The 26,008-nt window shown below is 37.2% G+C and overlaps 1 long non-coding RNA gene across 1 annotated transcript in view; it reads right to left on the minus strand.

Moving 5' to 3' along the window:
• The window catches only part of LOC102164930, a 365,941-nt gene continuing 343,090 nt past the window's right edge, over positions 3,158–26,008 (minus strand). Inside the window, exon 4 of the long non-coding RNA XR_002340209.1 lies at positions 3,158–5,475. This is a non-coding gene — a long non-coding RNA (uncharacterized LOC102164930). The remainder of the gene's footprint in view (positions 5,476–26,008) is intronic.

The raw sequence follows: 26,008 nt of genomic DNA on the forward strand, positions 1-26,008 counted from the left end.
GATACATCTCATTGTATACTTGTCAAAACCACTAGAATGCACCACACCAAGAGTGAACTTTAAGGTAAACTGTGGACTTTGAATGATAAGGTGTCAGGGAAAGTTTAACCATTGTAACAAATATATCATTCTGGTTCAGAATATTGATAGTAGAGAAGGCTATGTATGAGTAGGAAGAGGGGCTACAAGGGAACTCTCTGTACTTACTGCTCAAGAGTTCAAGTTTCTGTGAACTTAAAACTGCTCTAAAAATAAAATCTACCGAAATACACGTAATACAATGTTATGTAAATGCCACTAGCAAAATTCTATCAGGGTTTAGCCACTTTATGGGAAGAGGAGTGGAGAAGTTCATGATGGATGGATAGGACTGATAGGAATTCCAGTCAGCGGACACAAGATGAGCAAAATCTTGGCAGAGAGAAATTTGAAGGGCATTTGGGTAGGAAAAAAAGTTCTTGTGTCTCTTATCTTCCATCCTTCTGAGGTAATGGCCTGTAGAATATACAGACAAGGATTTATAGCCAAATGAGAACTAAAGCGCACTTTATTAATCTGAGCATTCTTCCTAACAACACAGAAAATTCAGGCCTCCTGTAAACTGTTGGAAAAATTGAGACCAGAATGGATCTTGTTATTCTTCCCACTCTTTGACCCCAAATGAATTATCAACCCATTTGGAGGTGGAAAATACAGAGCAGGGACTGCAAATAACTGTTTGTTTGTTTGTTTGTTTGTTTCAATTAGGTAAGCTTGCTCTGCTATGGCAAGTTACTTTTTGGGTGCCAGGCTCTCCCTATTGTCTTCTCAACACTGTGGCAAGTGACAGGATTCAGGCAGAAGCAGAAGATGAAATGAAGACTAGCTCTTCTCAACACCAGATTCCCTTTCATCTTGCCTCTGATAATTCAATATTTGACTTAGTAGTAAATCTTACAGAAAAAAAATTGATTTTTGTGCTATTTTTTTTTAGGGCCACACCTATGGTATATGGAAGTATATGGAAGTTCTCAGGATAGGGGTCAATTCAGAGCTGCAGCTGCCAGCCTATGCCACAGCCACAACTGTAAGATTTGTCAGCTCTGAGCTATCTCCCTTGATCCTTGCCTACACACAAGGATTTGGAGGTGCAAGGTGAGAAGCATGGTAGTGGCATCAGGATAGAGCCAGCAGGCTTTGTTGAGCAAGGATGGAGGCAGGTGGTCTGGCAGGAGGTTGTTCTGGCCGGACGGTGCTGCAGCAGTCCTGGGATAGACCCAGTCTTGCAGAGATAGAGGCAGTGAGTCTCTCCAGGTGGGAGTAATCAGCTCAGAACAGGAGGGGTTTGGGGTCGAAGGGAATTTCCCCTCAAACTGACACCTCAGTGTAACAGCTCGGAACTGGGCTGTTTTAATGAGCCATTCTGGTCCATCACCCTGAGCCAGAGGTTGCAGACAAGAGTCAGGTAGCAGTGTATAGCAAGTTTTATTTACACCCTCAGAGAGAGCGGGCTGCCCTGGGTAGGGACTGGTGCTGGCTGCAACTCGTCTCTCCTTATATTCCTATATCATGGACCTGTTTGGGGACTCCTGTTCTCTTGCCCCATGCCCACTATTTCCTGTCCTGCACCTTGCATGGGTAAGGAGGTGCGTTTGGATCCTCTGATTAGTTTAGGGAGAAGACTGCCTTATTTACATGGGAAAAGGGTTATAGGGAGATGCTCCAAAGAGTATTCCTTTAGTATCTGCATGTGTCTTCATTGTTTGATCACAGCCTTCCTGTTCTTGGTAATGATAAATGGCCTGTTTTGAATCACCCGGGCCAGAGTCCCTATCCTCTTCTACCTAACACAACAATGCCAGTTCTGAGCTATGTCTGTGACCTACACCACAGCTTGCAGCAACACCGGATCCTTAACCCACTGAGTGAGGCTAGGGATCTAACCCGCATTCTCATGGGTACTAGTCAGGTTCTTAACCCATTGAGTCACAATGGGAACTCCACTAATCTATTTTTAATATTGATATATGCTTGCCTAAATTGATGTTATGATCATTTAGACTTCATCTTAATGGAAATTTCTATATTATATGCTAAAATAAACATCCAACTTACCCTTTTGCCTTATGATCATAGTAGTAACTAAATTACTATCTTAAGATGGCAAAGCAACAGTAGCAACAACAAATGTTTTTTTTTTTAATTTTGTTATTCTAGATTTGTAGACAAGCATTTTTAGATTATACGATAAAAATAATGTAATTTGATAAAGATGCATTTTTTTTTAGTGTTACAGCAGAGGTTATGACATAGAAAAGCAGCCACTTTGGCCAAAGAAGTAGGGACTAGTATAGGTTTTTGTTTCAAAGAAAAAGTCCACAAAGAGACAGCACAAGGAACTGAATTAGGACAAGGACAATCCTGAAATGAGATTTTAATGTAGAAGAAATGTTACTGTCTGGCTTTGGAAGAGCTGAATAGATCTGGCTGAGAACATTCAAGAGCTATTTGAATAAGTTATTACCCAAATGCACACTAATAAATAGGTCATTAAGAATTTGTTTTACTATACGAGTTTGAGAGCCAGTTAGGATGTAGATTTCATCATCATACCTTCAGCACCTTTGCCCTATTCCTTCAAACTTGTCTAATTAAACACTCAGACTCCTAAGTAGCCTGTAAGAAATTGGGATACTCATCTTTCATTTTTCTTAGAGACATTATAAGTATCCCAAACATAATGAGTTCAATTGTTAAGAATTCAATTGTGAAGGAGGTAAAGGTTTTCATTAAAAATGGTACATATTTTAATCATACAGATGAACAATTAAACATGTAAAATATAGACCAAAAAGGTTGTTTAAAGAGAACTCAAATAAACATTCATGAGGATGTGGAGAAAAGTGAACCCTCCTACACTGCTGATGGGACTGTAAATTGGTAGAGTCACTGCAGAAAACTGTATGGAGGGTCCTCCAAAAACTAAGAATAAAACTACCATATGACCTCCACTCATAGGTAAATAAACAAAACAAAACATTAAAAAAGCGCTTAATTCAAAAAGATACATGCACCCTAAAGATCATAGAAGCATTATTTACAATTGCCAAGGTATGGTAGTAACCTAATGTCCATCAGCAGATGAATAAATAAAGAATATGTTATAGAGTATACACACACACACACACATAAACACACACACACAATGGAATACTACTCAGCCATAAAATATAACAAAAATTTGCAATTTGTAGCAACATTAATGGGCTTGGAGGGTATTATGCTAAGTGAAATAAGTCAGACTGAAAAAGACAAATACTGATATCACTTATATGTGGAATCTAAAAATATAACAAATTAATGAATAAAACAAAAAAAGAAGCAGACTCGCAGATTTAGAGAACAAACTAGTGGTTACCAATGGTTACTAGTGGAAGGGGGGAAGGCAAAATAAGGGTAGGGGATTAAAAGAATTATTATAGTATTATATGAAATCATGTTTGTGAAATTTTTGAAAACTGTAAAGCATTATGAAATTTAAAGAATCTTTCAATTTAAAAAGTTTGTTTAAAATCCATAAGCACATACAGATTAAACAAGTTAACACTAGTTTAATGTGTTTATTAAAACACCGTGCAGGTATAGATATTATTGAAGGCCCTTTAACTAAATTCTGTAAGCTTACAATTCCTAAGTCAAGTAGTTTGCCTAGACACCATGTGCCCTTTGGAACTAGAGTGTATGGAATGGAGGAATTATACAGAAGAGACGTGGAGAGAAGGTAGTTGCCCAAAGGATAGAAGTCAGGAGAAATCAATACCAAATAAAGATCTAGGGGAACATTCCATCATAGGGAAGAAAAGCTGTCTTCACTAATAACTCCTAGAAGGTTTTAAATGTATCCTCTTCTTAATACCTAGCTCCATTATCTTAACAAAGAGCAGCTAAAAAATAATCTTGATTGATGGGATTAAACATTACCCAGAAGCATCTGGCTTGCTGCAATTTCTGTATCAGAACTACATATACAGATAAATGTCTTCAAACACACACAAACATACACACCCTCCTTTATAGCTGTTGACATAGTCACCCTTTTCCAAAAGGAATAGAGAGGACAGGAAAGCAAATGTAGGGTTGTGCAACACTAAAACTAAGACCAGATGGAATGGCTCATTTAGAGTAGATGTGGAAAAAAGAGATTAGGTTTGAAAATAATTTACAGTCGAGCTTGGTATGAAATTTGTGTTGGTGCAGGAACAGTCTTGACCGGAAACACTATCCATGAAGCTTACTTTCAAGAGTCATTGCATTGCCTCGCATTGGCTTCATCAGACTACTGGGGACCTGCAGTACCTTTGTTCCCCAGAACCTTCCATTTGGGATCCCTTTCTTTGCCTACTCATCTATAAGCTCTTCATCCTGCTTCTACTTTTCTTTCTTCTAATCTGGAAAGATCTTTCAATATCTTTTGCATCACTCTGTGTATTTGACCATCGCAAAAATCGAGGACCTTGAATTTGAATGAATATAGGACTAGCAGTTCAGCAATTCATTCCGTTCTCCACCAAGACTAATAATGGGGTCTTTGTTTTCTCTCCAAATTGTTTTCCACTTAGTGTAAAAGAAACATGTTCACAGATGAAAAAAAGACATGTCATATACATCATGTTTTATATCCTGCAACTTTTTCAATAATTGATAATGGTTCTCTGGCTTTCTTTTATATTCATATATTATAATTCAGGTCACAATGCTTTAAAATCATACAGTTGTAACATACAAAAACATCTCCACATTTGGAATGCAGTACTTACTTGCTTATACTTCTTACATTGGAAGATAATCAGAAGTATTAGCCTATTTTTCCAGAGGAAGATGTTTCCCCATCCAGAGAGCCATAATACTACTATGAGGGTACACTGGGGTACTGTTGTGGTTTGCACTATGTTAGAAGGCATTCTTTGAGGTCAAGATAATGAAGAAAACCAACAGAGTTTTTAAAGAAGCATTTTCTAAATTTGGTTCCCCAAGACTCAAGTGTTACAAGAATCTATCAGTGGGACAGCTGAAAAATAATTTTAGTATTTCCACAAGATAAAAAGAAATAAACATTTGCCTATGTAAAAGCAATATAAGATAAGTAAAGCACTATTTTTTCGTCTTTGCTAGCGCTGTATTGATTAAATCATGCTGTTTAGAATTTCTTATTGGCATTTACGTCTGAGTCATTAATAAAATATTTTCAAAAATTGCTTAATTGCATAGATTGAGGTAGACAAAAATCTTTCAAGTATCATAAAGTCCACACTGATAAAGTAATCAAAAGTTTCTTGATAATGAAAATAAATGATTAGGAGTTATTTATTTAGGAAGATTTCTAAAACAAATACTCACAGGTTTTTGGCTGAGCCTTTATATATTTTCCTTTGTGAAAACCTGGTTTAGACATTCTCCTGGGCTTTTTGCAGCAGGAGTGACAATGCATTTAGCCACCTGTTATAGGAGAGATAGCATGAGGATTGGTACTTGAGAAAATTAATGTGGAAAATAAAAGCCCAACAAGTTTGTTTGCAATAAAAACCAAGTATTAGTCAAGTTCTGGTGGACAGATTCATACTGAGTTTGAAACTCAAATGATTTCAGGGCAGAGAATGTTATATCCTTGAAAGAACAGGAGTAATCAATAAAATAAAAACAAAAAAAGATAAATGCTATTGTAGAAAAAGAATTTGGTTGGTTTATATCCTAGGCTTTGAAATTAGAGTTACTGGAAATTTAATTCCATCCATCACTTACTAGTGACATGGTTTTGGAAAAGGTACTTAATCACTTTGTTCTAAATATCCCCATTTATAAATGCTGATAATTCATAGAGTTCTGCTGCATTTTAAGTGTGTGTTTGCATATGTTAAGTACTTCAAAAAAAGTTGTTATTATTATTTTTTTCTGGGTGACCTTGGGCAAGACACTTAAATTTTCTCATTTTCTAAATGTAAAACAAGTGGATGTGACTAGATAATCTATATCTACAACTCCTTAGACATGATTACTGAGATACTGTTGGAGTGCTCATGGTTTTAAAATACTTAATAAATAAGAAAATACTAAAATTTAAATCCCACAGGGACTGTGTTTACGAACAACTCTCATTTCTCAGTGTCCTGAGATTTGCCTTTTCCTCATTAGTGTTATGTTTTTACACCTTGAACCCTATGATTACCAAGTTTTTCATAGGTGAGTTATTTGTATCATTCTTCTGATTTCAAAATGTCTTAGACAGATGGTCTTCCCAACTTTGCCCATCCAAACTTGCCTCATATTTATGAATATAAACATATAAAAATATATTGTTTTATTTTTTTTTAAATTGGGACCTGAAACCTTGTATACAAAAGTTTGGTGATTGTTAGGTCAAACTTATCTAGTTCCTAGGGAGGGAGTGTGACAAACTCAGTTGGTAAATGCCAGCACAGCCTGAAAGGGGACTGATTCCTCTGCTTTAGATGAAACAAAAAACAATAGTGAGTCAGTGGTGTTATGTCTTTTTAAGATGACTAGCATCTATTTTTCTGTTCTATGACCTATACAGCATGGAGCCAGGAGAGACTCTAACAAGCCATGGATTCATATACAAAGGAGTCATCAATCCTTATTTTGTTGTCTGGATGTTAGGTTCCCAAGCCTCTCCAACAGAATAAAAGATGAAATAAATTGCCATTGAAATAAATACTTAGCGCCTATGCAGAATAATTATGGCTGTGCTGGAAACCTGGACAGGGTGATAATTAGTGGCCAATCTATAATGCGTAATGTATCAATTAAAATTTTTTATTGGATTCTTTCAGCAGACTTGGCTCCTGTATGGTTGTGAAATAGAAAAGGCTTTAGGTCCCAAAACCTGAACACTAAGACTGAGCACATTTATCCCAAACTCATATGCACATAATTTCTTAAAAAACAGGGCAAGATTGATTTTGCTGAGAAAACTTAAACAAACTTAAACATGTAAAATAATTTACAGAAACATAGAGAAGAGCTTGTTCATAAGCTTTCAATATAAAAGAGAAAAGAAACAATAAATAAAAAAAATAACATTTTGAAATCTGCTTATACTACACTCTCAAGCCAGTCTTTTGACCCCCTTCTGCTTAAAACCCTTCAGTGGCTCTCTGACACCACCAGAACATTTAGTTCTATTAACAAGACATGATTTCTCATCTTGTGTGAGTATGTGTAAGCATATGGAGTACTTATAATGTACCAAGTAATGTGCTAAGAGCTAAGAATGCAATGGTGAACAGATACAAAACCTGTTTTCTTGGAAGTTAATCTATTGGGAGTGATAGGCATTAATCACAGTTAAACAAAGGAATGTGAAAGTATACACACAGTCACTTTTTAAAAAGAGATATGTGGTACATTAACATGGGACATTAAACACAGTCTAGAGTTTTCAAGAAAAAGCAAAGACAAAAGTCCTTTAGCAGGAAGAAACAGGATACATTTGAAGAATTGCAAAAAGGATACCAAAATAAAGAGAGAGGAAGGTATACAAGAGATGAATGTAGGCACCAAGTATTGAAAAATCCGTGGGTTACCTTTTGTTATTTAGCTTAAAAGTACTGGGAAATTGTTAATGTGTTATAAGTAAAGGATTATTTTGATCAGTTTGGTATTCTAAAATAAGAATTGGCAAATATGTCCCTCTGGTCAAATCTGTCTGTTTTGTAAATAAAGCTTTATGGGAACACAGCCATATTCACTTATTTACACATACTCTATGGATGCTTTAGAGCTACTATGAATGACAGAATTGGCTAGTGGCAACAAAGATACATCCTGCAAAGCTGAACATATTTACCATCTGCCCTTTTACAGAAAAACTGCCAACCTTTGTTCTAAAATATTACTGTGGGGAGTTCCCGACATGGCTCAGTGGTTAACGAATCCGACTAGGAACCATGAGGTTGCGGGTTCGATCCCTGCCCTTGCTCAGTGGGTTGAGGATCTGAGCTGTGGTGTAGGTGGCAGAAGTGGCTCGGATCCCACATTGCTGTGGCTCTGGCATAGGCCAGTGGATACAGCTCTGATTCAACCCCTAGCCTGGGAACTTCCATATGCCATGAGAGCGGCCCAAGAAATGGCAAAAAGACAAAAAAAAAATATTACTGTGGCCTCTAGGTAGAGAATATACTTGAAGATGTACTTGAAGGAACAAAAATGAGCTTAAAGAATGCTGTTTTTAGTAGTACAGGTCAGAGAAGGAAGTTTAAATTAAATGTCTGAGGTCAGAGATGCAGAACTACTGATGAATTTGAGAAAGATTTAAGAAGTAAACTGGACATAAATTAATGATTTATTAGACATGGTGCATGAAGCAGAGGAAACTTTTAAGGATGAATTTTATGTTTATGTCTTTTACTGCTAGATGGATGATAGTGCCATTTTCTAGAAGTGTACCAGATTTAGGAGAAAGATTATAAGTTTAATTTTGAACATATTGGGTTTGAGCTGTCTTTGAAATATCCAAGAAAAGATGTAAAATTCTCAGTAAGGGTTGGAGCTCCGGTAAGAAATCTGAAGTAGAGACAGAAGTCAGTGACTATATGTGAATAGGAGCCACGGTGTGGATGAGGTTGCCTACAAAAGTATCATTGATTAGGAAGAGAAATTTATTATAGACTTGAGGAGCACCAATGTTCCTGAGCTAGATAGAATGAGATGCCCTACAAAGGGAAAAAGGAATGGAATATGTTAGAGAAGTATAAACAGAAAAATACTGCTTTCAGAGAAATTTGGTGAAAAGAATGTTTAAGAAAAGTAGAGTGATCAACAGTGGATGATCACTAAATGAAAAGTTCATTGGATGTTAAGGTAATAGAAATCATTGGTGCCCTAAGGGAGACCTGCTAAATGCAGTGAGGCAGTCCCTAACACCATACACAAAAATAAACTCGAAAAGGATTAAAGACCTAGATATAAGACCAGACACTATAAAACTCTTAGAAGAAAACATAGGCCAAACACTCTCTGACATAAATGACAGCAACATCTTCTCAGATACACCTCTTAGAGTATTTACAATAAAAACAAAAATAAGCAAATGGGACCTTATCAAACTTAAAAAGTTTCTGCACAGCAAAGGAAACCCTAAAAAGAATGAAAAGACAACCCACAGAATGGGAGAAAATCTTTGCAAGTGAATCAACTGACAAGGGATTAATCTCTAAAATTTATTAAACACCAAAATTTATAAACACCACAAGCTCCATACCAAAAAAACAAAACCCCATCAAAAAATGGGTAGAAGATCTAAACAGACAGTTCTCCAAAGAAGACATTACAGATGGCCAAAAAACACATGAAAAGATGTTCAACATCACTCATCATTAGAGAAATGCAAATCAAAACCTCTCTGAGGTACCACCTTACACCAGCCAGAATGGCCATCATCCAAAAGTCTACAAACAATAAGTGCTGGAGAGGGTGTGGAGAAAAAGGAACCCTAGTACACTGTTGGTGGGATTATAAATTGGTGCAACCACTGTGGAAAACAGCATGGAGATTCCTCAGAAAACTAAACAGAGAACTACCATTGGATCCAGCAATCCCATTCCTGGGCATCTATCCAGAGAAAACCACGACGCACAAAGACACATGTACTCCAATGTTCATTGCAGCACTATTTACAATAGCCAAGACATGGAAATAACCTAAATGTCCATCGACAGAGGAGTGGATCCAGAAGATGTGTTACATATACACAATGGAATATTACTCAGCCATTAAAAGGAATGAAATACTGGCATTTTTAGCAACATGGATGGACCTAGAAATTAGCATGCTAAGTGAAGTCAGCCATACAATGAGACACCAACATCAAATGCTTTCACTGACATGTGGCATCTGAAAAAAGGACAGACTGAAGTTCTTTGCAGAACAGATGCTGTCTCACAGACATTGAAAAACTTATGGTCTTTGGAGGAGACAGTTTGGGGGCTGGGGGGATGTGCTTGGGTTATGGAATGGAAATCCTGTGAAATTGGATTGTTATGATCATTATACAACTACAGATGTGATAAATTCATTTGAGTAATAAAAAATAAAAAATAAAAATAAAAATAAATAAATGCAATGAGGCAGCCAGAACAATACAGGTAAGATCCAAAGAAGAAAGTGCAGAGATCCAGGCACATGGTATAGGCAATTCTTTTAAATAGTTTTCAGTGAAGAGGGAGAGACATCATTTGATATCTCCACCCACTGAGCTAACTGGTAGACTTATACATCTCTTTTCCTGAAATCCAAAGATTTCCCTGACACTCTATCTTCACTCTCAAGGCTGTATTAAAGCCTTCTTGCATAAGTTTCCACATTACTCTTACTGTAGCCCTTATTAAATCTTTTGTCACTGGTAGTCTCTGCTTATTAAATTGTAACCCACTTGAGCTGTAGAAATAAGTCTTTTTATAATTGTACCGTTACCATTTAGTTTATAATAGTATCTGTTGATCTTAAAAGCAGAATAACCAGGGAGTTCCCACAATGGCTCAGAGGAAAAGAATCTGATTAACATCCATGAGGATGCAGGTTCAATCCCTGGCCTTGGTCAGTGGGTTAAGGATTTGGTGCTGCCATGAGCTATGGTGTAGGTCACAAATGTGGCTTGGATCCTGTGTCTCTGTGGCTGTCGCACAGGCCAGTAGCTGTAGCTCTGATTCGACCCCTAGCCTGGGAACCTCTAGAAGCTGTGGATATGGCCCTAAAAAGACAAAACACACACAAAAAAGGCAGAATAACCAGACACCTATGGTCAATTAATCTTCAACAAGGGAGGCAAGAATATAAAATGGGAAAAAGTCTCTTCAGCAAGTGGTGCTGGGAAAACTGGACAACTGCATGTAAATCAATGAAACTGGAATATACCCACACACCATGCACAAAAATAAACTCTAAATGGCTTAAATACTTAAACATAAGAAAAGACACCATAAAACTCCTAGAAGAAAACATAGGCAAAACATTCTCTGACATTAACCATACAGATGTTCTTAGGTCAGTCCCCCAAGGCAATAGAAATAACCACAAAAATAAACCAATGGGACCTAATCAAACTTAAAAGCTTTTGCACAGCAAAGAAAACTATACAAAAAAAAAAAAAAAAAAGACAACCTATGGGAGAAAATAGTTTCAAATGATGCAAGTGACAAGTACTTAATCTCTAAATATACAAACAACTTATACACCTCAACAGCAACAAAACCAACACCCAATTGAAAAACGGGCAGAAGATCTGAATAGATATTTCTCCAAAGAAGATATAGAGAGGGCCAACAGGCACATGAAAAAATGCTTAACATCTCTAATTATTAGAGAAATGCAAATCAAAACTACAATGAGGTACCACCTCACACCAGTCAGAATGGCCATCATTAACAAGTCAACAAATAACAAATGCTAAAGAGTGTGGAGAAAAGGGTGCCCTTCTTCACTGTTGGTGGGAATGTAAATTGGTACAACCACTATGGAAAACAGTATGGAGGTTCCTCAGAAAACTAAATATAGAACTACAACATGACACAGCAGTTCCACTCCTGGGCATCTATCAGGAAAAAACATTCATTTAAAAAGACACATGCATATTTATGTTCATCATAGCATTATTCACGATGGCCAAGACATGGAAACAACCTAAATGTCCTCATCAGATGAATGGATTAAGATGTGGTACCTATACACAATGGAATACTACTCAGCCATAAAAAAGAATAAAATAATGCCATTTGCAGCAACATGGATGGAACTAGAGACTCTCATACTAAGTCAGAAAGAGAAATCCAAATACCATATGATATCACATATCTGGAATCTAATATATGGCACAAATGAACCAATCTATAGACAAGAAACAAACTCATAGACTTGGGGAACAGAATTGTGGTTGCCAAGGGGGAGGGGGGGGAGGGAGTGGGATGCAGTTTGGGGTTAGTAGATGCAAACAATTACATCTAGAATGGATAAGCAATGAGATCCTGCTGTATAGCACAGGGAACTATATCTATCACTTGTGATGGAACATGAAGGCGGATAATATGAAGAAAAGAATGTATATACATATGTATAACTGGGTCACTTTGCTATACAGCAGAAATCAACAGAACACTGTAAATCAACCATAATATAAAATGGTTTTTTTTGGGGTTTTTTTGGTTTTTTTTTAGGGCTGCATCCGCAGCATATGGAAGTTCCCAGGCTAGGGGTCAAATCAGAGCTACAGCTGCCGGCCTACACCACAGCCACAGCAATGCAGGATCTGAGCCACATTTATGACCTACACCACAACTCACAGGCAATGCCAGATCCCTGACACACTGAATGAGGCCAAGGATTGAACCCACATCCTCATGGATACTAGTTGGATTTGTTTGCATTGCACCACAATGGGAAAACCTCTAAAAAAATAAAAATCTTAAAAATAAAAAATAAAAGCAGAATAACAAATACTGTAATAGACTTCATATAATTATATAAATTACACAAGCATATATATGCACACTCATGTATAGTATGTATGTGTGTACACAATCATTCATACACTGATTTTGAATTAAACTGAAACATAAGTTACAGGGGCATAATGGCGTAAAATATTTTTATGTCTTAACCCAAACTTTATTAAAGAAACTATCTTTTTATAGATACTATAACTTAAAAATTCTAAAATTAGGAGTTCTCATCGTTGTGGCTCAGCAGTTAATGAATCTGACCAGCATCCATGAGGATGCAGGTTCAGTGCCTGGCCTCACTCAGTGGGTTAAGGATCTGGCACTGCCATGAGCTGTGGTGTAAGTGGCAGACGCTACTCGGATCTGGCATTGCTGTCGCTCTGGTGTAGGCCAGCAGCTACAGCTCTGATTGGACCCCAGGCCTGGGAACCTCCATATGTCACGGGTGCAACCCTAAAAATACAAAAATACAATAAATAAATAAATAAAATACTTAAAATTTAAAATACTTAATAACATGCTATTGATGATGATTACATTTAAGTCTATGCAAAGTGTTATATTTCCCAGTGAATTAGTTACTAGAAACTGAACTAACTATAAGTATGCTTTTTTGAAGTAAAGATTCTATGTTTTTCCAAAATGTGAAAATATATAAAATAATGAACATGCATTCTTCAGACTTTTTGAGTAGATATAAAATACATGAAATGTCAGTATAAGAAATGTATTTCAAGAAATTTAGGAGTAACAACATAAGAAATAGTATCTTTTAGTGAAATTTTACAAATTGCCAACTAAAAATCACTATTTAGTTGGCAACTTAGTGTGGTCCTTTTGATTGCTTCTTTAAGTATGTACTCAAACAGGCACTCACATATATGTAATTTCTGTCTAACTCTATCCATCTATTCATTTCCTCTCTCCTCCTCTCCACCCCCCCCCCCGAAAACTACCTACTACCTACCTACGATCTATCTGGGCATGTGTTTCTATCGGTACCTTCATTCCTAATCCAACATCAGAGCATGTGATCTATCCCTTTACATTTTATGCCAGATCTGAGCCACGTCTGCGACCTACATCACAGCTCACAGCAACACCGGATCCTTAACCCACTGAGTGAGGCCAGGGATCAAACCCACAACCTCATGGTTCCTAGTTGGATCCATTAACCACTGAGCCATGACAGGAACTCCAGAATGCAGTTTTTAAGGAAACTACATCACAGCTTTCTCAAAGTAGAACAGTACTAGTCAACTTCAATTGCTCTAAGAAACAACTCAGTGTGAGGTCAGTGTTCTAAGAAAAAGTGGTTTTAAAACTAAAAAGAGAAATAAGCTGAGGATCTTATACAAATATATATAATGGTCAACTATCTTTGTCAAATCTGCTTTCCTTTTTTATTGAACATATGAGACTCCTACATATCACTATGTCCTTTTTTGAAAATTATGTTGTCCTAATTCCTTTACAACCAATTTTATTCTTTCTAATTGAGTTCGTGAAAAGGATGTTGTTTTACACATGGACATGGCTTATCTTTTTCCTAGGGGAGTTCCACAAACACTCCATCTGGAGTACAGAATATGATAGCCTTAAATTTGCATAGCAATTCTCTTTCCAGTAGGTTTACAAGGGATTCAGCAAAAAGAATGCCTGTTTCTCAGTCAGAGAACCCATCTCTTTGGGAACACTGGAGAGCAAGGAACAAGTGAAAGATGACTTGAAATAGCAACAACCTGATCTGTTGCCAGGATGGAAAGAGAGAAATTTCCAAGGAAATTGCAGAATAAGTAATTATCAGAAAGCCAAGAATAGATTAGCCTGAGGAAAAGTTACTGACTCATAGTTCATCAGTTCCCACCTCCAAGTTTTTCTCAATCTGTATATTTTGAGTCTTTGGTCAAGTATTTCCTATCTGAGGGTTGTCCTTCTGGGTTCTTTTGACTCTTATCCCTACAGTTTCTACATCCTTCAGAGTCTCTCTCTGCAATACTCTTCCATTGCCCTAGTCTCTTGTAATAACAATTTGCCATTTCTTTTCTTGCTTTCCTCCCTTCGTAAATTGACCAGAGTAGGGATCATTCCCTTTAGTAGAGTTCTAATTGAGCAGTCAACACAACAGTCTAATCTCTTGTCTTTCTCTAGGTTATTCTCAAACTGAGTAATTATTGACAAAATTTGAGTTAACAGTCTGTCCTTGTCATCCCAGTACTTTTTCCTTAACCTAGATTTGGATAATTGGCAACTAAATTAAGATAAAGGTGGTTTAGGTCCAGAGGGCAATTCTGATCTGCCTTTGGATTTATGTCAATAAATGTTGAGGAGGTCTCAACAAACCAATGATGAAAATCAGTGGGGAGCTCATCCATCTTCTGAGCACATCAGTGCAACTTTTCCAAGCTTATCTTTACCAGAAAGATATCAATTATGGCTGTTAGCAACCGATTTCTCTCAAAAGGACTGCTAACACTCATAGCTCTTCCACAGGTGGGAGGGGGGTGGAGGACAAGGGCAGTGTCAGGTAGTTGACTGCCCTTGGCCACCATACCACTTGATATGAAGATTTTCTAGACCCCAACTTTTTCTCTATCAAAGGAAAAATAGTCTGTTGGTTGCAGAATTCTAGGCAGTAGCTGGTGCACATCTTCCGTGTGCAGGGCTGTAAATTGAAAACATGCTTCTGAGGACTTCTGCAAACTATTGGGGCAAAGGGGAAAAAAGGCTTTAAATATGCATATCAGGAGTTCCCGTGGTGGTGCAGTGGTTAACGAATCCGACTAGGAACCATGAGGTTGCGGGTTCGGTCCCTGCCCTTGCTCAGTGGGTTAACGATCCGGCGTTGCCGTGAGCTGTGGTGTAGGTTGCAGACGCGGCTCGGATTCCACGTTGCTGTGGCTCTGGTGTAGGCCAGTGGCTACAGCTCCGATTCGACCCCTAGCCTGGGAACCTCCATATGCTGCGGGAGCGGCCCAAGAAATAGCAAAAAGACAAAAAAAAAAAATTAAATATGCATATCAGTGGGTGAGAAAGGTACATAGATCACCCAGAAGGCCTTAGTAACCTGTAAATGACATCACCTTTGTGAGATATCCAGATAGGAGAGGCTAATTTTCCTCTCATTAAGAAAAATGTAAACAATTTGGCACTTTGGTCTTCTTTTCTCTGTTGGCATTTATCAACTTAACAACTTGTTTTATTTCTGTTCAAGAGACTGATGTAGCTACTCTCCATCCTGTTCCCATAATAAAGGAAGGCAGTCTTACATCCAAAGTCATAATCATCCCATAATTCTGACTCTTTATCATGTCTGCTCCTCTAGCTAAGTGGGGTGTGAAGTCCAAGGGACTCCTGAAGGTGGAATCTGGTTTAGATCACGAAGTGGACCCAGAACTAGGCCATGAGCTACACAATCTTGTGTCCTCAAACAGAACAGGGAATTAACTAACAGCTTTAAAAAATATATCCTTATCCCTCTTTATACAGAAATCCACATGATAGGAAGCACCCTTGTATAAGATCATTACCCTCTCCTCTGAGGTCCAGGGAGCAGAGGGAGCAGGGACAGTAAAGAAAGGAGAATGTTTCTGTGAAAGAAAAAGTGCCTTTAATTATCATTTCTTTACTATTTTTTCCAAATCTTTCCTTCCATCTATTAAAATCATTTTAACTTACCTCTTAGAATGATATCCATAAATATCCATTTGCTTGGGATGAGGCCTTTCTAAGAACCTCTGAAAATGTGTTAATTTATGTAAATCAAAAGCACTGTCCTCAGACCACTGCAGGGCTGATTCTCATGTGTATACTCATTCCAAATGTGATATGCAGAGAGTAACCATTTAAAAGAGCATTTTGCAGGCAACATTCCTGTCTTCCTGTATTTTCTAACCCAACGGTGATCCTTACAGGATTTTAGGGCTCTTATAACCCATGCTTATTCAATAGTAATTTTTTAGGGGGGGGTCTTTTAGGGCCTCACCTGCGGGATATAGAATTTTCCAGGCTAAGGGTCCAATCAGAGCTGTAGTTGCTAGCCACAACCACAGCCACCCCAGATATGAGCTGTTGCTGTGACATACGCCGCAACTTGTGGCAACACTGGATCCTTAACCCATGAAGCAAGGCCAGAGATCAAACCCTCATCCTCATGGATACCAGTTGGGTTCGTTACCACTGAGCCACAATGGGAACTTCTCAAGAGTAAAATCTCAAATTTTGAAAGCGTGGTTCTTCTTGCCAGTATTCCTAAAAAGAATGTTACTGAACCAGATTTGTTTTACTTGACGCACAGCAAGCCAAAAATGCTGTGATGCTGAGGTTTTCACTAAAGGTTTACTCACATGGCAGCCAAGGGATGAAACAGGAGAACAAGTTTCAGATCTCTCTCTTCAGAGGCAAGAGCCTCAGGTATTTATAGAATAAAGAACGAAGAAGCAGGGAGTCTGAGGCTTGGGGAGCGTGGCGAGCCTGGGGAAAGATGATTGGAAAAAGGTGCAGTAATCCTCATTCTGAAGACATGTAACTAAGCCACTAGCCTCTGTAGTTCAAAATGAAGGCGCTTAGGAAGGTCTGAGGGTGGAGTTTTCTGCCTTCTGACCTCAAAAGGTCACTGAGAGGACACGTGCTCATGCCCAGTTGGAGGGTTGGTGGTCCTATCAAGTCTTAGCAAGCTCAGTTTGAATTAGTCTCAGCTGTCTCTAAGCTCCTAGAAAACAGCTTGGGAAAACATCTTATTATTTAGGCTATACTGTTTGGAGGATATACAAGTTTTAAAATGATCTTGATTATTGAATGTAGGTGAAATGGATTTGACTAATGATTACTCAAGAGTTTCGAGAGATAAATGAGGCTATTTTTATTGCAGTATATATAACCAATTTATAATATTAGTTTCAGATGTACAATATAATGATTTAAATTTTTATAGATTATACTCCATTTAAAGTTATTATAAAATATTGGGTATACTCCCTGTGCTGTGCCATACATCTTTGTAGATTATTTATTTTATGCATAGTAGTTTGTACTTAATCTCCTATCTCTATCTTGCCTTTCTCCCTTCCCTCTCCCCACTGGTAACCATTAGTTTGACCTCTGTGAGTCTGTTTATGTTTTGTTGTAGTCATTCGCTTGCTTTATTTGTTAGATGCCACATGTAAGTGGTAACAGGTAGTATTTGTCTTTCTCTGACATTTCACTAAGCAACACTAGAGGTCCATCTATGTTGTTGCAAATGGCAACATTTCACTCCTTTTTATTAATATACTACATGCCTTCTTTATCCATTCATCAGCTGATGGAGATTTAGCTTGCTTCCATACCTTGGCTGTTGTAAATGATGCTGGTATGACCATTGGAGTGTGTGTATCTTTTTGAATTAGTGTTTTTGTTTTCTTTAGATACATACCCAGGAGTGGAACTGCTGGATTTTCAAGGTAGTTTTGTTTTTAGTTTTTTGAGGAAACTCCATACTGTTTTCCACAGTGGTTGTATGAATTTACATTCCCACCAACAGTGTACAAGAATTCTCTTTTCTCTACCTCCTACCAACAATTGTCATTTGAGGTCTTTTTTATGATAACCATTCTGACAGGTGTGAGGTTTTGATTTGCATTTTTCTAATACTTAGCAATGTTGAGCTTCTTCTCATGTGACTGTTGGCACCTGTATGTCTTATTTGGAAAAATGTCTATTCAGGTCTTGTGCCCATCTTGTTATTGGATTTTTTAAAATATTGAGTTATTATGAGCTATTTATACAAATTGAAAGATACCTCTTATTGGCCATATCATTTGCAACTATTTCTCCCATTCAGTAGGTTGTCTTTTTGTTTTGCTGATGATTTCCATTGCTGTGAAAAAACTTTTAGGTTTAATTAAGTCCTGTTCATTTATTTTTGCTTTTATTCCCTTTGCCTTAGACATATCTTAGTCTCTTCAATAAGAAGTGCTAGGAAAACTGACCAACTACATGTAAAAGAATGAAATTATAACATTGTGTCACAAAATGTTCAAAAATAAACTTACAATGGATTGATGACCTAAACACTTTGTGACATAAATCACAGCAATATTTTTTGATATCTCCTAAGGCAAAGAAAGGAAGAGTTTTTTTTTATAATTCAGGGTCTTATACCTCACTGTTGTGTGGCCACAGGACTTCAATTTTCCATTCAATTCATGAACTGCTAGACTCATCCTGCCTTTGTTGCTAAATTGTTGGGGAATATAATTAACAATAAACTCTCAACCCAGAAATCCTCTCCACAAAAGCGGTAAAGAAAAAAGACGCTTTTATATTGAATGAGCATTCAATCAGAATGTGATTTCATTACAAGCAATCTGCTAAGAGATTGCAGAGACAGAAAGGACTCTCATCCTTGTATATAACCAAGCAGATACAACAGTACACATGTTTTTGAGATAAACAATAATTGGTCCTCAAGTAAAAGAACTTAACAGCACCATTTGTTACACATGGTTCATCCTAACTTTATCTGATAATTGGAGTATTTAGCCAGAGAAAAGAAAAATTTTTCATGCTTTTATGACAGGAGGTAGTTTAGCAAATTGGAACAAGACAACACTGAAGGCTTCTAACCCTTCCATAGAAGCTAGATATAGGAATCCAGTCTCCCTTGATGTTTACATTTCACAGGTGTGGTTCTTTGGTTGTTGTGAAAACATAGCTAGAGAATAAAGCCAACAAAAGGACTATCTTTTAAAATCCTTTTTTAAAAATAATATATATATTCATATACATATGAAGAAAGTGCTTCTAATTACCATTATTCTAAAATAAATGCTCTAAAAAAAATGGGAGACGTCTCTTCGCTTCTTTCCAACAGGGAGAATTAGATTTCTTATTAATTTATTGTCCTTTAATGTATGCTGGGTTGTTATTTGTAGCATAAAATGTAATTTCCCCATAACATGTAAAAAAATAGGAAAATTAGCAGAGAACATCCAGACAGTGACGTTATTACTTATTGAATTATACTGTATAATTCTTTTTCTCATCTTTGGAAAAGTAAAAAAAAACACAAACTTGCTTATATGTATTAACAATTTTACTCTCTTATGCATAGATAAAACTGATAATCAACTTAATAGACTTAATAGAAATAGCCTCCATGGTCTATAATCATTCTCTCTAGTTATTAAGTTCTTATTCCATATAGCTGATAATAGAAGTACTGGTAAATAGCTTTCTTTCCCCTATGCTGCTCATTATTCTCATCATCATTGCATGGATTTCAACATGTATTCAAGCTTTATACGCTGTACTGTTCCTATTCACAGTCATCCAGCTAATTCTTTTCAATCTTAGCATTACTCATACAAGCAACATATTTCGCTAATCGTAGAAGTTGACTCTGCTAATGATTTCTTGACACAACTCCAATGAGGAGCAGAAAGGGTGTCTCCTTATTACTGATTGGAGGTAAAAGTCCATACTCTGAACTTGGCCTTCACTGACTCTGGAAATGAGTTTTACCCATTGGTAAACCTTGGAAGTGACCTTGAAGTCCTGGTCCCATACTCTCTTTCTCTGACACAACCCAGTAGAAGGGTGTCCCCACTTGTCCTTGCTATCATATGGATGTGGGGGGTGGTTTGGACTACAGATTTTTCTATGGCGTTTTGCCTGGGTAGAGTGGTCATTATCTACATGTATTTCTTTCCTGGTCCTTTGATTAGAGAGAGCAGGCTTTTGTTGGTTTCCTGTTTTTTGTTTTGTTTTGTTTTGTTTGTTTTTTGGGGTTTGTGTCCCTCTGCATTTCCAAGTTGCCTGCTTCTTCAGCTCCAATCATAGGATATATGAGAGAGAAAGAAAAACCTAGGGACTCACTATAATATTGGCCCAAGAAAACTTGTTTGGTCAAAAAGCATTACATTCTGGATTATTTTGAGGCAAATATCTTCTTTAAAATGTTTAATTTCTCCATTTATAAAAAAAGATATATCAGGTTAAATATACAAAATATTCAATATTTTAATATGTTGACCTATAAAAAACTTCAATTTCACTTATTTAGTTCCAAAGGTTAGTTACATTTTTTTAAAAAAACAGCACTCCAGTTGGGAAACTTAATGGTTAATCTTTACAAGAGCAATTACTTTTTTTTTCTCTCCTAGAGAGTGGCATGCTTAATATACTTATATAATGTAATCTTAACATTTCTCAATACTTAATTCTCATAAGAACAGCTTTATATGTTCTAAAACCAATAAACTATAACATGTATAATAGTGGGATACTGGACCAACCTTATGCTACAATTCAGGAAAGGAATATGAACAGAAATATCTGCTGATCTGAAACCCTCCACCCTGCATTCTTAGATGATTTCTCTAAGAAACCAAGTGTATTATTAAGCTTCTCAACACTGTGAAATGTAAAAGTAGCCTCAAATAAAAACTGCTCTGCTAGATAATTAATGTCAGAAAGAATAATTTTAAAACTCAAATGATCATTTTTGACAGCTATCATCTAACATTAAATTGGTACATATTTATAAGCCCTAGAGTGTGTGTAAAATCATTTAGATATTTGGAGATTTATTTTGAAACCTGTTCTTGGACTGTTTCACTACTTGATATTTTGCCACCCATGGGTATGATATTAAGAATTTTTAATGACTGCATTGTATACTTGAAATGCTTTTGACATTTTTGTGTCCAAAATATTCATGCAATATTATGTAGCCCCAAACCTTGAGGCTTTGATTGACACATAGTCCAGGATGTGAGCAGCTTTGGAGTTACATTTTGAGGAGATATATATGCGGCCTTGTCTTATCTTTACCATATGTGAGACAGACCTTTAGTCAGGCATGTATTCTGATTAGGGGTCTTATTTTCATAAAATTTCATTCCAAACTTCAATACATCAACTGCTTGCCAAAGCAAATGCATGTGACCTAAATTGTCAGCTTAAATAATGTATAATTAAGTTTCATGGAAACTTGCCCAAAAGAAAAGCAGTTCTAGTTCTAGGCATTTTAACTTTAATCTTTGAGTCAAATTGTGTCATCAACAAGCTACAACCTGAACTATGCAATTTTGATAGTTTATAGAATTTTTTATTTGAATTTCAATTAGTTGTTTCAACTTCCATTATAGCATGAGTATAATCTAAGTGTCACCAGTTCCTACAGAGAATATCATAAATTGACATATATTTCAAACTTGGCCAGCTTGTTTGTTGGTTTGGCCAGCACAGCAACAGGCTGTCCAGCTCCTTGTAAGAATCACATCTCCAGAGTTCCCATTGTGGTTCAGTGGTAACAAATGCAACTAATACCTCTGAGGACGTGGGTTTGATCCCTGGTCTTGCTCAGTGGATTAAGGATCTGGTGTTGCCTTGAGCTGTCACATAGGTTGCAGACATGGGTTGAATCCGGCATTGCTGAGGCTGTGGCATAGGCTGGCAGCTGCAGTTTCTATTTGACCCCTAGCCTGGGAACTTCCATATGCCACGGGTGTGGTCCTAAAAAAGAAAAAAAAAAGTTAGATAGAATTGCTATATGACGTAGCAATTCTATTCCTAGGTATATACCAAAAAAAGAATTTAAAAAAAAGATGTGCTAAAAAAAAAAAAAAAAGAATCATATCCCCACTCTACCCTTTACCACCAAGTATATCTCAGAGTCCAAAGAAAGTGTCTCATTTATGTTCTACCTCAACAGTAGCTATGCTGCTGCACCAGAAGCTATCACATATCAGAACTGGCCTCCAGGATATTTAGCTTTTCTGTCTTCTCCACCAACCACAGTATTTCTCTGGGTCTGTCCTATCGGGCCCTCTATTTTAACTCTTTTTCTGTTCCATATTAGGATGCCAAACCTGATGGGTAGTTTATAATTGTACTAGAGATAATGAGCCTCCTTTGTATGTCTTACTTATGTTAGAGGGATTTCAAAGCAGTATTGCTTTAACCACAACAAATTACACAAATAGGTATTTCAGTTTTATTTGTAAGCTTCTATATCCTTAGGACCTGAACACATATTAATGCGAAGAGGAAAATTATTAATAGTGCTTTTCTGTTTCAGTCATCTTGACAATAGTTGGTGAAGGCTGGACACTTTCAGGATCATGTCTGGCTCTTCTGTAGCAGTTTCTAATACACCCAATAGAAACACTGTTCTTGCTTCTCCTCTGAACATGACACCATGGTGGCAAAACTTCCCTACAGGGTGACGTGCAATGCAGGGAGGCAGGAGGAGCAGATGGCTTTTTCATGAAACTTGAAAGTACAAATGCTTCTTCACATAGGCAAATTAAGTCATTTGTGAACATAGCTCATGATTATGCTCCTAATTCGTCTCACTACCAAGTCTGCCAAACCAACTCAAGAATGAGATAGTGCCTATAATAGACTTTTCATCCTCTCTGTTGGTCTTATGGATAGTGTTCCTGCACCAAAACAAATCTCTTCCCAAGTCACACAAAAAAACTAAAGCATCCAAGCAGAATACACCATGCAAATCGACATGGGTAAGGCTACAGGCCCACAGACTCCAGAAAGAGTAATTCATTTTCAGCTCAGTTATAAGTCCAGTCTCTGGCCAGAAAATATAAATTTCAAAAGTAATGAATAAAGAAGCTAGAATCTGTGTCTGCAGCTCTGCATTTCCAGCTTCTCTCTACATCAGCTAGGTTTGTCCTTCTGACCTCCCATTTGTTGTACTCCCAAGTTTATTTATGGAACCAACTGCTTTTACTTCCTCTTTCTGGTTTAACATTTCTCAGACAATGCTCTGACTGTGAATTAGCTTAAAGGCCTCTCTTACTTGAACTATCTCCCAGAGGCCACAGGTTGTAACTGCTGTGCCTGTCCAGCCTTAGAAGTTCAGTGACCAAACATGTAATGGCAGGTACAATGATAGGCACATAGCAGGTGCCTGATGAATATTTGCCAATGATTCTGAAGTCAGTATCAATAATAAATCACTTTATTATAGAATTGCACTATTCTGCAGCTGTTTCTCATCTATTTCTGTCACACTTGATCTTTGAGTCACATTCCTCAAGGCTTTGGCTGAGCTACAACCTGATTGTAAATTAGACATCTCTAGAAAATGTGCTAAACTTTCTTATGATAATTTACAACCTGATTGTAAATTAGACATCTCCAGAAAATGTGCTAAACTTTCTTATGATAATAGTATTTTTGTTAGGGGAGGAAAGGTGGACAGTTGTTAAGTCACTGGTGTTGTGTGAAAATGAATACTGCTTTGCCAACAAAAATCTAAGTTAGATAACTCAAAATGCCATACTCAATGGATAGTAAAGGCTGAGCCTGCACTGCACATAGTCAAAAGCTTTCCTAGCTAAGTACTGTAGCCAAAAAGCAGCCTACTTGGAAGAATTATACAAACATGAATTAGATCTGTTCGGGTTATAATTACAGATTATAATTCTATAAACCACATAGACTGTAAACTTGTTTATGTCTTCAAATATGAATGACATTTCCATGTACTGTTGAAGAAATATAAATTATCTCAGAGTTATCACAATTGCTTTACTAAGAATACACCTTGGGGAGTTCCCATCACGGCTCAGTCGTTAATGAACCCTACTAGTATCTGAGAGGATGTGGGTTTGATCCCTGGCCTTGCTCAGTCGGTTGAGGATCCGGCATTGCCGTGAGCCATGGTGTAGGTCACAGATGCAGCTCAGATCTCGCATTGCTGTGGCTGTGGCATAGGCTGGCGGCTGCAGCTCTGATTTGACCCCTAGCCTGGGAACCTCCATATGCTGCGGCCCTAGAAAAAGTCAAAATGACCAAAAAAAAAAGAATACATCGCGTATTTAAATCCCAGCTGAAGACCTCACTAAGCATTTGTATAGCTCTTGGAAGTATCTACATCACTTTTAGACATGAAAACATGTCTGCATTAATACCATGGTACTAACAAGCTTTACTACCTAACAAAAGACAATGGCAACTGACCAATTTCTCTATTTAGGCTTAGACATTACATACCCTTTGGAAATCTACCCCCCAGGTGTAAAATGGACCTAAATTACTAATGAATATTATGCAGTGTCAGCATGTGCTACATCTTTATTTAATTGTTAATGCCTCAAGGGCAAAGACGTCATTTCCTACCTCTCTGTTCTATTACCTACAATAGGATTATTTCTTCAGCACACTGCTAATAAACACTGGTAACTGTTCTCCTCTTGAAACATAAGAGGTTTCCCAGGTTATTCTTTCTTTGACTTGTCAAACTAAATGAATCAGGGGTTCTTAACTGAGGTTCATATACAGAATTCAGGAAGCTATGTATTCTCATATGGAAAAGGCTGACATTTCTATTTTTCATAAACCTCTACTTAAATTCAGCATTTCCTTCATTATGAAGGTAGATAACAGTACAGAGTAGCATTAAGAGTAAATCTACTTTCATAACCAAAGAAAACAAAGGTGATTTTACATCATATTATAGTAATTTCTGATCTGTAAGTTTACTTTATAAAGTCAACTATTTGAAATGACATAAGTGACTGGGGTAGCCACTAAATCACACATGATTAGAGTTGTCTATTTACAGGCGCTAGTGTAATCTAACTGCCAAATTGGGGGCAACTCTGTACCAGGTGATCATTCCCCAGCAACTAACAATAAAGTTGCATGTGTTTACAGCAGTGATTCAGACACCTGCCTTCTTTCCAGTAGTCCATGTCTACAGCTGTTTATTGATTAATATATGGGATGTAGCTAGTCAAAGTCCACCTTAGCCCACAATGTTCTTACCTAAACTAAGGAACAACAGTTTGTAAAGATGTATTTAAAAATTAATTTAACTTTTAACTTGTTTTGTTTGCTATTGCATTATTGGGAGGTATATGTCAGTATATTGTAAATTTTTTAAAACATTTTCTTAACACTTTTAGTTATATAGTATGGGATAAAAATTTCAATGAGGAGTTCCCACTGTGCAGTGGGTTAAGGATCCATCATTGCTGCAATTGTGGCATAGGTCACAGCTCCAGCGTGGATTCAATCCCTGGCCTGGGAACTTCAATATGCCATGATGGACAAAAAATAAAAAAAAAATTCAATGAGTATATTCCCAAGGAATAGAAAAAAATGGATATGAAAGCAACCCCAAATCCCTTATGTCAGTGATGACTCAAGATTATTGATTAACATTTTTTCGGAGTTCCCGTCGTGGCGCAGTGGTTAACGAATCCGACTAGGAACCGTGAGGTTGCGGGTTCGATCCCTGCCCTTGCTCAGTGGGCTAAGGATCTGGCGTTGCCCTGAGCTGTGGTATAGGTTGCAGACGCGGCTCGGATCCTGCGTTACTGTGGCTCTGGCGTAGGCCGGTGGCTACAGCTCCGATCTGACCCCTAGCCTGGGAATCTCCATATGCCGCAGGATCGGCCCAAAGAAATAGCAAAAAAAAAACAAAACATTTTTTCTTTTTCTTTTCTTCTAATTGATTAATGTGTCCAAAAAGAAAAAACTTTGTAGTTATGTGTTAGCATGATGCT

The sequence above is a fragment of the Sus scrofa genome, chromosome 18 (genome assembly GCF_000003025.6).
Source record: "Sus scrofa isolate TJ Tabasco breed Duroc chromosome 18, Sscrofa11.1, whole genome shotgun sequence".
Classification (NCBI taxonomy): Eukaryota; Metazoa; Chordata; class Mammalia; order Artiodactyla; family Suidae; genus Sus; species Sus scrofa.